General features: G+C 41.4%; 1 protein-coding gene across 1 annotated transcript in view; it reads right to left on the reverse strand.

Annotated features, from left to right (window-relative positions):
- Window positions 1-17,835, reverse strand: part of grid2 (glutamate receptor, ionotropic, delta 2) — a gene marked incomplete at both ends in the record, with an annotated part of 420,090 nt that overhangs the window by 36,617 nt on the left and 365,638 nt on the right. The gene's annotated exons all lie outside the window — the stretch shown is intronic.

A 17,835-nucleotide genomic window follows, 5' to 3' on the forward strand; every position in this document is an offset into this window, starting at 1 on the left:
CAGCAACAAAGTGAACTGACCATATTGAAAAAGTAGTTTAATGATGTGTGTGAATATGCCGCCGCAGTCAGACCCGGATCTCTACTTCAACATGCTTTATGAATGCAACCACAGAAGGTCACTAGAGGTCACAGATTTAATTAAGATCTGCGAGACGGTAGAAACTGAATGTATACCAAGAGTGAAAAGGAAAAGGATTCATTTTAATGACCTTTTTTAATTTGCAAACCACAGTAAGCTGCAGCTTTCCCTTGGGTTAAACTGTGTATTTCACACAGAGCAGCTTCTCCATACAGGTATTGTTTCATGGTAATGTTGGCACATGGAGGACCAGGGCAGGCTTTATAGTATGACTCCATTATTATGATTCAGTGATGTCCTTAACGTCCTCTGAAGGTGGCTTTAAATCTGACACGCAAAGACAGAGTTTGTGAATAAGTAAAGAAGAAATTTCTTAAATTTAGTTTAGTTTTTTTTTCTGAGACAAACAGCCAAACAAACAAACATACAGAGAAGGACTAGGTGGCATGCCTTTGTGACAGCAGGTGGTATATCGCCTAACATTTGTTCTCAACCAAGTAAAACAAACATGCAAACAAACCAGCAGATGAGCCGAACTAGAGCAAATGTTTTGAAATACCAAGGATCGCAAACATTGCAAAATTAACACCTTCATTATGCATTTTATATATATATATATTTATTTGTTTTTTTCTTTGATCACATCTTTAAAAAACAAAAGGGCGGGCAAGAAAAGTGAAAGCTTGCTGGAAAATAAACAGATTGAAAGAGAGAGAAGAAAGAGACATGAAATCTGTTCATGACAAACACAGACGGTGACAGAGCAAGACCGAAGGGAGAGCAAGGCAAATGCAAAAAAACAAAAAATGCAGAAAAGTATGATGAGACTTGTCGAAAGAGACGCTGAATGTGCACGTATGAATGAGGCTTGATCTCCGAATCATAAGCATATCAATAAGCTCATTGCTTACACTTGGACAAATCTGCATTAATACTATAAAACGTGATCTTAAAGTGATAAAACACAAAACCACGAGAGCGTTCAAGATCTCTCCACAGCTCCTCTGTTTACATGCAACTTGCACATGTGAATGCTTTCAGGTTGAAATACAGAAATGACAATAGTTCGGAGAGCTTTCCTTCCCTCCCTCTCACTTTTGTGCCGGTTTGCATTTTTTCTTTGGGACTACATTTGTTTTTGAGCTTTTTCTCTTCTTTTAGTAATACCACATAGTCTCTCCTCAACTATCCCTACTGCTGTATGTGAAAACTACCTGGGTCGTTATAACTTGTTGTGTGTCGTTATAAAGTAAAAGACATGGCATGATCCTTTAAGTAAGCCAGACAGAAAAGCTAGCACATGACGTGCATCCATCCATCCGTCTGTCCTTCATCCACTTCTCTTAGAGCAGGTCCTCCTGCAATGGGGCTGCCCCTTCGTCCCCGTCCACTCAATCAAGTTCAGTGGACACACTAAATGAGTGAACCGTGTCAGCCACCTTGCTCCTCTCAATGTGGAGGATCATTGACTGACGTCAAGGTCGTCCCAGATTACTGAGCCCCGCTGCATGTCAAGGCGAATGCAACCAGACACCCTGAGGAGGAAATTTGCTTCGTGGCTGTCTTAACTGACACAGTCAACCACATCTCAACAGCCACTGCACTTGACTTAAACCCTTTCTCTCCTTGTGGAACACAGGTTATGTAGGATTGTCGCCACTTTACTTGCGCGGTGTTACATTTAACAATTATACCCCTGTGAGAAAGATCAGCTTGGATGAATGAAATCATCCACTTTGAGGAAACGCTCGATCCTGACTTGGAGGGCAGGGGCAAGTTTCGCAAAGATGAACCGAGGTCTTTATGGCTGGTAAGAGTTGACGATGAGCACAGATGCATTACAGGTGAAAGTGATCCACTGCAGAGCACCTCAGAGATCATAGTCGGGAAAAAAAACCTCAAAGCACAGCATACCACTTCACCGTCACCGTGGTTAACCCCACGCGGCCTTAGATTCAAGACAGGGTCCTGAATGTCTTCTGCTAAATTAACATCCCTGCTGCCAGAGTCGTTTTGAGAATTTACTAATGTATCGGCCTGATTAAATGCATCTGTTGCAGAGTGTGATCCACTACTAAGAAGCTGCCAGGACTCCTTAATTAATTAAGTTCATTAGCAATAGTTTCAGTGGTGAGTTTTTGTGCCAAATGGTACGATGTCAAAGGGCCTCCACACCACCGAGGGATAATTGCTGGGGAAAACACTGGCACATACTGCAGATGGATCCGTGTGGCAACCACAAGGCAGAGACTGATTTCTATTGAAGCTTCAAGTCATCACATTGCTTGCATATATACATATATATATATATATATATATATATATATATATATATATATATATATATATATATATATGCCTTGCATATGTTAATACGGAAGCAATACAGTCTGATTTGGGGGAGTTTTAATTGGAACCGTGGGAAAGACATGCTTATGAAGGCAAGGAGAGGAAATGATGACTGATACACTCAGATGCTTCCACAGCAACAGCTTTAGGTGCACGAGTGCTCTCACACCATCAGTCCTTGAGCTGCATCTACTCCCAGGGGTAATTAAACAGAGTGACTTTTTTCCCTCCACAACAGTTGCTCTTTATCCTAAAAATAATTTGGATTTCGGAATAGATTTCACCTGTCGGACCTGCAACATGTGGGTTGAAGTAAATGAATGTCAATGAGATCTGTCATCACCGAGGGAAACCTCGCTATCAGTTAGCAGGCTGACTGACATACTATGCGAAAATATTTCACAGTAGCTCCGTATTAATTTGAGCATTTTCACAGCCGCACTCACACAAAATGAACGAACAGCTGGTGTTTTCTAAAGTGAATCTTCCATGCTCAAACAGTCCCATTGGTCCCATGAATCCGTCTAAAGCATCTGCTATAGTCGCACTGCTTGACCGTTCTTTATTCACCGTCTATGGTCCAACGGTGATGTTAACATTGACCCCTCGAAGGATTCCAGCACTCTTGCATACGTAAACATGTGTAAACAGTGAGGCTGAGCGGAAAGCTTTAGTGTGTCTTTACTCATTCAGTCAACATCACCACCTGTCAGACGGAAAGGAAAGATCAGACACCGGATTACCCTGAAGGAATTTACTTGTGAGCATGGTTCACAGAAGTCTGCCCCGGAGTTCAACTCAGACCTGAGCTGAATGTTTTTCTTCACCCACAGGATGCAGGTAGAGGCTCGGGGAAGCATGCCTTGCAGTTTGATGGGGTTTGCTGTGAGACTGGGAATGAGTTTGCTGTTGAAGGTCTGCACTTGGCCATTACAGATACATTCCAATGTCTACCTGACCACATGAAGCCCAATAAAGGGGCAGAGCGCAGTGTGGAAATGATTTCTGCTGCAACTACTATGCAAGTCCCTGTGTGTGTGAGTGTGTCTGTGAGAGAGAGAGAACTCCGTCTTTCTTTGCAGGTAGAGGTCATGACTCTGTGTTGTGTTACAGACTAATAAACAGTGTGTGTCTGTGCGACTGTGTGGATGCATGCTTGGGATTCTTGTGATGTGACCCATACACAAAGATTATTACGCTCTCTCTCTCTCTCTCGCTCTCTCTCTCTCTCTCTCTCTCTCTCTCTCTCTGCCTGCTGTTATTCAACGTGGACGCCTTACAATTTGACATGGAGCAATTTGACATCCTAACAGGCTGCCATTGATTCAAGCACATTAAAGATGCAAAACTTAAAAAATATATATGATACTGTTTTTCTAGATGGCTAGAGTTTGTGTTACTGGGCTTCTAAGAAAGGTTTTGCAGATGTGGTACAGTGTGAGCAGGGCTTCAACTGAAGACGCTGTTCTATTTAGGCTCTTTTTCTTGGGGCGCACAAAGTGCAAATCTTTCATTTCTTACTGAGTTCCTATTAATATTCACCAATTTGGTATTACCCCAATGGATCTCTCACATTTTTTTTTCACGAGCTACTTCCACGTTCCGGGTAGGTGGAATTGGTGCTACGCATTTTCACATTCATATCATATTTTTAGCTCTCACCCTTTGTTCACACATACAGACTCAGAGGAGCACGCTCCCTCTTGCTTCTGATGAGCCTGATGAGTGTTTAAGGTGAAGCGCTTCATCTATATACTCTAGCTCTGATTGAGCTGTTATTTTCTTGTACACAAAACAGTAGTTAAAGGAGCAAGGACCTTCTGCACATTGATATAGCGGCAAACAACATTAGCCCCGTGAGCTACGAGCCGCCAGCTCAGGCTCTCGCCACGAAGTGCTCCCTATCATGTGGTACACACCAATAATTTATTTTTCACACTTCTCTTTTCCCATCCCATCCCGGCCCCGGTAACTTGATATTATGTTGGGGAAGTCGCTAACATCGGCAATTAGCCTTTTCTCCATTTGGTAAGAAGTAGTCTACTTTAGTTTTGCGTAAAAAAATACAAAGGCAAATTCATCCTATGTGAAAATCGTGAGAATGGCAGCCTGTTCAGAAGTGTTTGAGTCTATAAGTGTGAACAGAGGAATAAACACAGAAGAACAGAGAGTAAAGGGATACATATTTAAAATAAGTAATTGTGTCTGTACTGCACTGGTAAGCATTAAGGATTGCATGAATATTCCCTATACACAATAATATGTCTGTACAGAGCCTGGAAGATGTAATCCTGGAACCCAATAAATAAAATCTTTAGTAATTTGTGCTCCTAGTTTAATTTGTGCGCATAGATTACTTAATTTGGGCTCTTAATTTAATATTGTTTGCTGGTGTGAGACGGCTTTCCTCAAACTTAATCTCACTATAACCAAACAAAGAAAAATAAAAAATAGCTGCATGGATTTATTGCTGCCTCTTCCCCATCCCCCGCATTTCATCAAATATGTTTAACTTCTATACTCTTTGAAATGTGACATTTATTCTTGTTCACTCTCAAACTTCTTTCTTTCTTTCTATTTTCTTTGAGACGCTACAAAATAATTTGCGACTTTTCGACGACATGCAGCAGCACTGAATATTAGAATTTTCACGAGCTCCCTCTTGTTTGCGTGGCCATGCTGATGCTGGCTGATGAGGCTGCGAGGGTAAATAATGGGAAGTGTTGAGCAGCGTTACATCTTAAGAAGAATGAGAATGAATTCCAGATCTCATTACTGATTACTGCTCCCACAGACATTGGGACCTTTTCTTGTGTTACTTCAGAGGAACATCGGAGTTTAACTTTTCCACCACTCTTTCCCTCGTACATCTGCCTCCATCTCTCTCCGAAAACTACTCTCCCTTTCGGCTTCACTCCAAATCCTTCCTCCCTCGCTCCCTAGTTCTCCGGACTGTGATGCATGGCTGTCTGTGTTTTTTAAAAGTCCATTAGTTGCTGGCACTAGGCTGCCTCCTCTCCCACAGACAGAGATAAAGACGCAGAGCATGGCTGCCCAGCAGGCCACATGAAAATGAGAGCACAGTGGGGAGAGATGGAGTGAGACGAGAGAGAGAGAGAAACTGGGAGGGTGGATGTGAAAACACCTCGATATTGGCCGGACGCCGAAGAGCAAAACAGGCAGAGAAGGTAATGAAGGAAGGGAAAGAGTAGGGAATAGAGTTCATGATGAAAACAAAGAAGGATAAACAAAACAGAGTAGAGGGAAATAAGGAAAAAAGTCAAAATAATTATACATGGAACAGGAACAGAGATAAGAGGGTGTAGAATGAAGGAAAAGGGTGAGAGAAAGAAGGCAGCAGGGAGGAGAGCTAGAGGAAGGCTGAGGAAACACAGAAGGAGACACTTTCATCTCATTCTGAATGAAAGACAAAGGAAGAAGGAGGGAGGAAAGAATGACAAATGGAATGCTGAGGATAAGGATGACGAGGATGAGAAAGAGGGGTCAATTGTAACCAGATATCCCGCCACCAAAACCATTTATTTCATGTTTTCTGCTTCTTTTTTTAAAACCCTCCGCCTCCTTCTTTGCCCCCCTAATTTATCTACAATCCAGTAATTGAACTTCCTCCTCAAAACAAAACGCAGGGGAGTTACAGTGATTCATCGTCCACTGTTCTTTTTCATCCTCTTTTTATCTTGGAATGGAAAAAGTTATCTAATGGTTAGCTTTGGGTCGCGGAGCTGGCTAGACATGACGCAGACCAGGCAGATGAAAAATGTGCTTAAAAAGTTATTTTTCTTCCAGCAGGGGCATTTGGCCCTGTGATTAATACGTTGTCTAAGTTTAGCAACTTTGCTTTTTGGGTTTCTATTGGCCTAATTGCTTTTGTGCTCAACCCCCCCATGTTTCTCTCAACCAATCTTTTAGAGCGTTTTAATCTCCTATAGGCCTACACATGTTCTAAAAAAGCATCTTTTTCCTTAAAATAATGACGTAGCCAACAGTTGGTTCGGAATCGAGGTCTCCCACCCAAATTATGACTTTGTAAATCTTATAAAAGTAATATTCTGTAATGCATACCTCGTTGTTTTTCAGGTAATGTGGTTGCTTTTATTCATTTTTGTCTGCTTATTTTCTGTAAACCCCCGTTATTTTTCCAGCAATAATTGGCCATCTCCCCTTCTTCTCTGGCTCATTAAGGTTAGTTGTCTCGTTAAGGCTGTGAGTGATATCATTATGACCACGAAGCTCTCATTGGTGGTCTATTATTAGGAAAGAGAAGTCAGAGTAATCAGAGTCAAATGAATGCTTTTAAATCATACAGAATGCGTAATGAGCAGCATGATTAGGCCAGACTCAACCTCTGAAAAATCATCACGACTAAATCATCACGACTAAATAAATTAAATATACCTCACACACTGACGCCACAAACCCTAGTACACAATAGATTCCAAATATCATGCGTGCATGGAGTTTCTGCTCAATGCGTTGTTAAGCAGATTTTTTTGAAGACCTCCTGTTTCTAAAGCATTTAGAAACACTAACCTATCTGTGACTGTCGTATCTGAAAAGCCCCGAACGAGCGCGTAGTGGTATTCCAACTGGCCAAATATATCTCACCAGAAGTCAGATTGACATTAAAACCTCTTTTAGAAGGGAGACCTAGCCTAGACAGGGTCAAATCAGCATCTGACACATGAAGGGATAACACACAGGACCACAGGACAAAGGGTTTGTTCTACAGAACCATCTGGGAAGAAGTAAGAAGAAAAGCCCACTCCCTAGTTCAACACGATGCTAAATAAAATAACATTATTATTATTTGGCCAAACTAATGTGTTGGTCCTTTGTTAGGCCTCCACAATGTCTGCTGAGCCCCACACAAAAGTACTTGATTTCCACAATTTTGAAATCAGAGGTCACTTACAGTCTCCAAAGGGAGCCTTTTGTATTTGGCAAAACTAGCTCTGTTTCTTTCGAGTTTGTTTGAGTTTCACAGCAATGAATAATAATTCAAGCAGGACAAGTGGAAATTGAAATAAGGCATTTTCAGTTCTCCTGCTTTGTTCAGCTCCAGATCAAGTAATGAATGTGAAACAGGTTGGAACAAGTTGAGGACTTTCTTTTGCCCTGTAAAGTTTAAAGCTTTTCCCGACCGAGCACAAGAGGATTTAAACCATAAGATTGTTTGCTACAGCGGCTGCACATTAATGTGCACTGATATACTGTACTGTGTATATACTTTAGTGTTTAAGCAAACTTTGTTGCCGGGCATATTAATTGTTATATCCAGAGGCACTGGAAACCAAGGATTGCTTTTGTTAAGGCAATTTTAGATCTCCGCTCCAGTCTGAAAGTGTAGATGGGTAGAATACAGACTTCGCCAGATGTGTCTGCATCGACTAATGTAATGTCTGATTGAATGAAGACGAAGCGCAATTGTGTAACCGCCATCTAGACAGCAAGCCGATCAGACGAGTTTTTCACTCTCAGGCAACATATAAGCTTTACCTTTAATCTAGGCAGGTGTGTGCAGGCTTCCGTCTCAGCTGTATCTCACAAGCGGAATTGCGACCTGCAAGTCTTTCTTTTTTTTGACAATGGGCAAACTGTAAACTCTGTTCATCTGCCTGCACCAGACAACTTCACTGCTAACCATTCCCTCACCAACACCTTTCTGGACAGGAACAATTTCTAATCCCCATCGAACGCAACCTTAAACTGAAGCAGTTGATTACTTGTGTCTCCTTTCTACCGGCTAAGTTAAGAGGAGCACTTGCATTCAATGATGGTGTAAAACAATAAAAGTCAGTAAAATAAGCTGTTCAAAATGTGTGGATCACCTCAACCGTTGGAGAGACGCTTTAGCATAAATGAGGACAAAAAAAATGATGTGTCCAGTGGTATGCAAGATTATCAGACTCACAAACACACCAGCATGCAACCACATAACCTCCTAACAAAAAATATCTGCAGAGCACGGTGGGGGATCAAGTGAAACAAGGGATCAATATCGAGGCAACATGAAAACAACAACCACCTTGGGTTAACTCATTATTTAAGAAAGCTTCTAAACACACTGGGGTGAGGGCTTGCTTTTTTTTTTTTACCAAACACATGTTTTTGAAGCTCTGCTCATTGGTGGAGCAAATACGGGTTTGCAGGTGCAATTGAGACACAACCCTTTATTTTCTGAATTGTTTTAATTACTATTTTAATACTTTTATATTTTCCTGAAAATACATGAGCTGATTTTACATAAATGTTTGGTTGTCGTCAGGTTGACAGTCCACTCCAGCAGTGATCACGTATACCTGGTGCCTTGTGTGGTGCTCAGACGCCGAGAGTCTGTATTTGACACTCTGAGGATGAAAACGAGCTAGACACCCCTATTCTAGGGCGAGGCTGTCTTAAATTAATGAAAACATATTTTTTGGAATATTTCATCCTCAAATCTTGATGATGATAAGAAAATTCTCTGCAGAGAATCATAGCATTAAGATACAACGATTAACAAAGACAGGCATGCCTTCATATACAGTAGGATACACACACACACACACACACACACACACACACAAACACACACACGCACACACACGCACACACACGCACACACAGGCAATTGTAAAGGTAAAAGTTCGAACACATACACCCACACACAAATGCAAACAAACAAATGCCGACACAAATGCAATAAAGCCGCACATTAATTGCAGTCTTCATCTGTTGACTGTCATCGACTGCCTACTAAGGTGCTGTAATTATTAAAGGCGCAAGGAAAAAAATCGACGGGAAAGAGAAGAAGAGGAAAAAAGAAGTGAAAAACACTTAAAGTGAGAGTAAGACGATTGTGTGGGCGTCAGATTCTTGAGTTGTGGCTTTCAGAGGCAAGACAAATGGATAAAAAGGCAATTAAGCTTCATTATTAAATATGGAATGATCAGAAAGTATAGCTAGCAAGAAATAGATTATGTCTTTCAGCTGTTATTAAAGAAAACAGTTATTATCCTCTTCTGTCTCTTGACACCCACCCGATTCGTCACCTCGAGCAAACATGCCTGCTTTTAATCAATCGTCCCAATTGGCAAGAGCGGGTTCTATCAATGTGCATCTCCGTTCTTTATATCTAGCTTGTATCATTTCCTTATTACCAACGTCGCTTTCAAACCTTACCATCACCTTTCTTTAATATGTAGCGTAAATGTCCCCCTCATTTCTTTCTCCTGTATTACTCTTTTCATCTGCTCTCCCTTAATCTGAATCTGAGACGCAGAAACACTGTCATCACGCAGGCAGAGAATTGTAACAGCAGGAAAATATGTTTGCTGTTTGGGCTTGTTGTGTTGAATCCTAATGAGCTATCAGACACTGCAGGAGAAGAGCTTTCTCTTTTCCCTGTCAGGGTGATTTGCACTACTAGAAAATAGAAAATGAGAGAACCCAGCGGCCAAAAAGGCATTTTCTGGTCTTAGCAGAAGCTGGGTTATTACAGAGGATATTGCAGCAGTCATACACGGGCACAGTGACAGATATGTATCAAGCCAGCTTATGCCTCTGCAGAGATTTCGTTCAAATTGAATAAAATACATGACAAACACATACATATGACATTATTGTTTTTCTAATCTAATGAAATGGGTCTCGCCCCAGCTGTTCTGTAACTGCACCCATGTCATCACACAAATAACACCACAAGCATCAGTGCATGACTTTAAAAGAACAAAACCAAGAACACACAAGAGGAGGAAGGAAGAAATGAAGGCAGGGAATTAAAGGAAAGGCGAGAGGAAGCAGGGGAAGGATATTGTGCGTTGGCGGGCTCGCTACATAACTTCAGGCAACCTGGAGACCTAAAAGCTTTGTTCATGAAAAGTCAACCTCGCTCTCTTTTTCAAACAGAGGCGGAGAGAAATCACAAACACTGAGATCTGTCACCCGAACACAGCTGGGCCACCCTGCTCGGTAACCTTGGCAACTCTCTGACCAATGGCTGGTTGGCAGGAGGTCCTTAAAGGACTGTGACACTGACATGAACACATGCGCCGCTGCCTACAGATCTCTCGTTGACTGTGCTCTGAGAGGGTAAGCAGTGGTCGGAGAGGCCTCTCTAAGTTGGGAGCACACCGACACGTGTGCAACAAGCAACGAGCAACAAGCAACGCCTTTCAACCCATCGACATGCATTTGCAGCTTTGTTTTTTTTTTGTTCATGAGTGAATACGGGGACAATGGGGAGATGACAGCTGGGGAGGAACAGGAGGAGGACAGGCGATGAAGAGGACGGAGGCTGTGGTCGCTCACCGTGGGTCTCTAGTGCCGCCTTCCCAAAGCGTTCTCTCTCTCTCTCTCTCTCTCTGTTGTGTTTACATTCCAACCATCACTCCTTCAATTCATCTCTCCCTCCCAGCACGTATGTCATCATTCTCACTAGCCTTCCTATTACTCTTCCTACTTTTCCTCCCTTTATCACCACCACTACTTCCTACTTCCTACCACTACTTAGTCATTCTTCTCCTTCCTTCCGTCCGTCCATCCATCCACGTTTCACCCATTATTATTTTTTTTCTTCTATTTCTCTCTCTCATCCTGCCTCTTATGTCCCAAATAATAATTTAAGCTACAAGTAATTAAGTTTTACAGTGAGGGGAAATATGACCCGGGCCACTTAACGCATCATTGTCAGTGAAGGAGAGGCCTCATTTGCAGTCAAACAAATCCTGCCCCTCTCTCTGTCTCTCCAAATCCTCTCTCTCATGTTTGATTGAGTGCTTTTTTCTTTCTGATGGCTTTTAGACCCACTGATTAATGCGCCAAAGACTCCATTAAAGCAATAGGAAAATAAAGAATTTATGTATTAATAAAACATGGTGTTAAAATCCACCCACCTCCTCCGTCTCTGCGCTTGTTCTCGTTAATCTCCTCTATTACTTCAATCCTCTTTTCCTATTTTGTCTAGGTCCCCGTGTCTCCATCTATCCCCCCATCCTTTCCTCTCCTTGCTCTTCTTTCTTTCCTGATCTCCAGTCCTTTTTTAGTCCTTCGTTCCTCCGTCATCTCTCTCTTTCCACCTCACTAAATCTCCCAATTTACCCCTCCCCGCTCCCCTAGCACACATTCGCCATCCATATCATCTTCCTCACCTCCCTTCATCTCTCCCTGCTCCGTCTCAATCATCCTCAGGAGTGCTGTGATGGCCTCTTCCAGGGCGGAAGGATCCAAACAGGTCTTGGTTGATTTACCATCAGCTAGTGGATAGCTCTATTTTAGGAATCAACCTAATCTTCATTGTCATCACTGAAGTAATTATGGTAAATTGGTGAAAGCTCATAGGCTCGCATTATACAGCGCCTTACTTCCAGTATCGAGACAAATGTAGCAGATGTGAAGAAATGATGGTATATTTTATCATAATTTCTGGAGACAGATGGTGATAGGGAGATGTTAAGTGATGGGCTCGTTCCAGAATGGAGTCAAGCATATGTGTGAGAAGTGAATACCTATTCCATCATCAATAATATTTTATAATGTGCGTGAGGAGTAGTATCATAAAACCTCCAGCGGCCAGACAAGTTAAATCCATTTGACAGAAAGGTCATGAGTTTACAAAGTAGCACAAGCACATGCCTGAAGGGTTTATCAATTGAATTTTGGGGGTAAAACAACATGAATAAACACTGTGTGCTTCTGTTGATTGGTGTGGCCTTATCAACTGAGCGGGTCAGATCCATTACAGCATGGTAATGCACCAAAACAAATTTGAAATTCAAATCAAAGAAATATGTATTTTTGTTCGGGAAAAAGGGAGTTCTGCAAATGACAGCAGAAATGCAAAAGAGCTTCAGCCGAGGCGAATGTGCTCCATACAGTATAATCCGTACATGTACATATGTATGAGGCATTTAACTTCACACGCCAGCCTGCGTTCTCTTCCTCTTCCTCTTCCTCAGCCTTGATTGGTTGCTACATGCACGGGTGAAAAAACTGAATTTCAAAAAAAGTTCAAAGCGGATCAGTTCAGGGTTAGGTTAGAAGGATAGTACATTCACTGCTGCCAGATTTTCCCATCAAAGTATTATGAGACTTTGTTAATGAACTGGACCTTTTCCCATACTTTCTTTACTCTTGCCCTTGATTTGAGTTAACGTTGCAGTAAATATTTCAATACAGTGTTTTTCTTTTTAAGATGCTCCCATCAAGATGAGACTTGGGGGGTAATGACAAAATATAATGCAAGGACATGTGGGAAAAGAGGCATTTTCTAAAGTGGATCCTTCCCATAGTGCAGCAGAAAGTCACACGGACAGAAAATCTCTCAAACTGGCAATCCACTCAACTCTAAAATCACTCAGCAGTCATTAGAGACTCTTGAGGCCTGACAGAGAGGAGCTGTCATACATCCACACTGGGACACTTACATCAGCTGAGTCAGGTGTGTGTGTGTTTCTGCACTGACATGTATGTGCAAGAGCATGAATATGTGAGGGTTTTATTGGTCGTTTCTGATTCTGACGTTTGTGTGTGTGTGTGTGTGTGTGTGTGTGTGTGTGTGTGTGTGTGTGCATGCCACGCTTGCATATGCGTGCACTACATTGAGAGGACTTCAGAACCACTCAGAGAAATTTCCCAGATATCACGTATCGGCTAAAATCAAAACCAGAAAACTATCATATGATCACCGGTTAAATATTTAGAGAGTAATTGATAATTCATTTTAGTTACTACTTTTACAAGTAAGCACAACAGTCAAATGCTGAGCTGTCAGGAGTTCCTCAGGCAAAGGGCTTGCCTATCGTCTCACACACACACACACACACACACACACACACACACACACACACACACACACACACACACACACACACACACACACACACACACACACACAAAAAGACCCCCTCTTGAGACCATGCAAGAATAAATCAAGAAGAGCACAGCTGAGTAACGCGTCGCCTTAAACAAAGATGCCATTATATCAAACAGTGACCCACAGCGCACACAGCGTCTTTGATATATAAGTGACACCGAGATAATGAGATATCAAGTCTGAGGTGCAACACCTCGGCTTATTGAACGCCTTGATCATTGACTGAAACGGGAGAGACGCGCACACATGTGACAAGCTTCACCCTGCAGCTGTCTTTGCGTGTGCATGTTGGTGGAAGGAGTGCACGTGAGTAAATGTGTTGGCGTACAAAGCATGATGCGAATGGACATGCGTCTTGTTTTTGTGCGCGTGCGTCCACACATGAGGGCATCTGTGTGTTCACGTGCATATACTTTTTGTGTGAGTGATACCAGAGATAGCTGAGACACTGACCCGTTCTGACATGTAATATTATTCTGCTGCAGGAGATCGAAACTGAAAAGGAAGAAAATCCATAGTGCACAGGAAACACCGGCGACAGAGAGGAGTAAGAGGTTTATTGTGAAAGAGAAAATGCCTGAGAGAAAGAGTGAGGGAGAGCGGCATTAGGAAAAGGAGAGAGAGAGAGAGCATGACACTGAGGGGAAAATATATATCAAGTTCTTAACCTCGCAGGAATCAAATATAGCAAAAGGACGGGATGAAGAAGACAAACTCATCCAAATAAATCAAACGGAGTCAGTGAACAAAGGATGTCTGAGTCTGACTGCCTCATGGGGTTTGTAATCACATCATGGCCTTCTAAATAGCTTCCAGCTTGAAAATACTATTCCAGGTATTGTGTTCACTGGTTTCCAAATATATTTGTCAGCATGAAAAGAAATCAGAACAAGTTGAAAGTCTCCACCGAAGGGATTTTTTTAGGTAGTTTCCTTCTCGACGTTAAGTGTTGAAAAGCCAGGCTTAGTTTATAAATGTCCTTTTAGCAGACCTTGTGAAAAGCGGCTGAGTACACAATATAATTTATTTTAGCTTTTAACCTTTTTGTTCTTTATGTGACAATTTATTGTAAAATTACATTTTTGAAATTGTCTCTGGGAGAATTTACTTAGAGGAAGCAAAAATAAGTATTTGACTAAATTGAAGTCTCATTCATAGTACTGTGTTTTGGCATAATCAAATAAAAATAAAAAAAATAGTTTCAAGGGAGGATGCTATCAAACATGGCAACAGTGCCACTGCAGCAGGAAGAAAACATCCACTTGTGTCAATGCAGCTTTGAGAAGGGGACGGACATCAGTGCGCCACTAGAGTGCACCCTGTAGCCTTTAACACAATGTCGATGAATAAGAGACTCACAGAGAGACTGAGGGTGCAGAGAGGGAAAATATAAAGAGAGGTGGAAAAGAAAAGAGAAGAAATATAGACAGGGCGGTAAAGCATAGAATAGCGTCAGAACATAGAATGATAGTATAGCGCAGAGATTTTCAAATGATCCGTGGTGCAGTGAGAGACATGCAGGGGAGAGGAAGAAAAAACTTCAAATCCAGAGAGAGACATTTCGAAGCGAGAGTCTGCCTTCTTCGTGCGTTCTCCGTCATTGCTGCTGTGCGGTGCTTGCTGCAACGCTGGAGGTGTCACCTCTGTCATGTAGAATGTATCCATGATAACCAGATCCTCTCTCCATCCTGCTTACGACCAGCCCTTCATCCAGCTGTGTCTCCTGCAATCCCTCCTTGCTCACACTCTGCTGCCATAGCGTAGCAACCTTATTCATACAAATTACCCATCACAGAGGATGCGGTGTCAGTGGCTACTTAAAGAACCATCCACCCTTAAAACTTGGCAACTTTTCTCATATTTGCTCAAGTGAATTACATATTCATCATCCCTATTGCTGAATACAATTGTGCCACACTGACTTGTGTGTACTAGTACGTTGATAAACCAACGGGCATGCACCAAATCCTTTCTTTAAAGCTGTGGATGAGGTGATGCAATCTTCAAATCATCCTCTATTTGGTCTGACCATGCTAGTCAACAACCAAACAGAAGACAAGTGCTATACATGTCCCAGCATGATGTCTGTCAAGTGTCTCTGGCCGTGCACTTATAGCATCACGTCGACTCTGTCAGCTCCACATCACGCTGGAGGCTCAGCTGATCCCCTGGAAATTGCTGTTACTGTAGTGATACCACGGACACCTTTTAGCTGCTCTGTGGCACAGATGTACACACAGGGTGGAACTGATTGTTGACACCATTCCTTGTAGCCAATCAGTGGAAAACTACATAGAGTTTGACTTTGGTCTTGTTGGCCTTGCATGCTGTTTCAACAGTGGTGGTAAATATCACAAGAAAACACACACCGTTATTTCATATATTGCAATGATTACATTTTCTAAGATGGTTTGAACTCGACAGCCTTTCCAGCAATGTCCACACTGTGAGGACATTATCCTTCTGTACTACGCACCTCTGTGATAGTGACCATTCATCAATATTGATGTGTCAAAGAGGCAATATTTTAGGATTTTTACATACTTAAAGCAATGTAATCGTTTCAATTGATTAGGAAATTGACAGTAATTAAAACTCATGGATACTGTTTTATAAGTTCACAACATTTGAATTTTAAAATACAAAGTATATACAAATTCTGAGAGCCCTGCATAAAAAAAGATTAACATTTATGGAGAAACTTAATATAATTTAATTAATTGATGTAATATTTGGTTTAATAATTGTATTCTATATAAAAAACAACAGATACCTGTATTGGCACAACATATTTAAAAAAAATATAAAGCTGCTGGTATCGAGTTATGAGAATGAATGTATACATAATTTAAACACACACGCACACACACACACACACACACACACACACACACACACACACACACACACACACACACACACACACACACACACACACACACACACACACACACAGCTCTGCTAAGCAATAAAAGTCTGACTTGTGCATGATTCCGGACACACTACTAATTAGTTATATGCGCTCAGTAAACACCTCTGTCAACGAGCAACATATGTGAGTGAGTGTTAATAGTTGTGTGCTTATATGCTGTTATGTGGTGCATTTATCACATCATTTAAAAAATAACCACCCGCCACTTTAATCACTCCTCCCAACACTTCCAACGCTTCCAATGCTGGCTTCAGTTCAAGTCTAATATATTCGAGAGGGAGGAGGGATAGAGTGAGACCCTCACTAGAGGAGAAGCGATGCAAACAGAAAGCGGGGGAGCATGCAAATGAGATGCAGCAGTCAGCTATTTATGATGCCGGGTAATCACCGAGGGAATTCATTATTTTACCATGTGTGCGTTGTCCGTGTATCGTTAACATCGTTTAGATAGATTTATCCCATCTCAAGACAGACGACCCGACTGAGCTGTCTATCAAAGCAGTACTGAGGCTGAGCTGTGTACAATGAGGTATACTGTATGCCAGAAGAATATCCAATTTACATATTATATACATATATTTACATATGCATATATATGTGTATATATATACACATACTTTATTGTCTCCATGTCAGTCACTCTCTGGTTGTCTACCCCAGTACGACCTCTGTACCCTCTGCTTTTTTAGGCTACTACTTAAAATGAATAGTTTGCTGCATGTATCAAACACAGTCCGAGTTAGGGGTGATGGTCGACAAGAAAATTAAACATTCTTTCTCGTACTGACAAAACATCAGACAATTTTATATGAGAACATGAACCCCTGATTTAAAATACACACATTTTATCACAATTGTGTACACATTTTGTGTGAGTTTTGCAAAAGACTAAGAAGAAACCAAGAAGGCAAAATAAGCAACTTTTGCTACATTGGTGAAACCTTGGAATTTAAGGACATAAGAACAACTAATTGTGCTTCTATTGAAGGACACCTTACTGGTATCTTTACATGATCAACGCAATGTGACGTTATTCACTAGCTTCCGATGGTATTCAGTGACAACCACAACTGCACGCAGTGTGCTGTGCATTTGTCACATGGCTTGTTTTTATGATTGGTTTGGACATTTGGAAGCAAGGATGCATGGCAATTCTTAAGGAGAGATCAAACCACGAAATTCCCCTGGATTTTAGAGCAAACTTAATACCATCAAATATGTCCAAGTTAAGAAATAAGCAAATGTTGATTGTTGAAGTTAAAATGTAAATGTGATCCTTTAACCTGTAGAGTTCTGTAGAGTCACCATTTTTTATTTAACCATTTTTAGGATAACTCATTCTGGACATTATTCCCCAAACGACCTCCCAGGATTTTTGATCACTTTTCTTCAAACCCCTTGCTGTATTCATTGCAGAAAAGAGACTTAATGTGATGGGTTAACCATACTTTGAATTACAACAGTATTTGAAATATATATATAATACTGTAGATATTACAAAAGAATACTAAATACAAGTTGGATTTAAAAATGTAAAACCTGTGGTGACAAGTTATCGACGTGACAACCTCAGATACTCATGTCATTTCTCCACTCCATT

This window comes from Taurulus bubalis, assembly GCF_910589615.1.
Source record: "Taurulus bubalis genome assembly, chromosome: 8".
In the NCBI taxonomy this organism is placed as follows: domain Eukaryota; kingdom Metazoa; phylum Chordata; class Actinopteri; order Perciformes; family Cottidae; genus Taurulus; species Taurulus bubalis.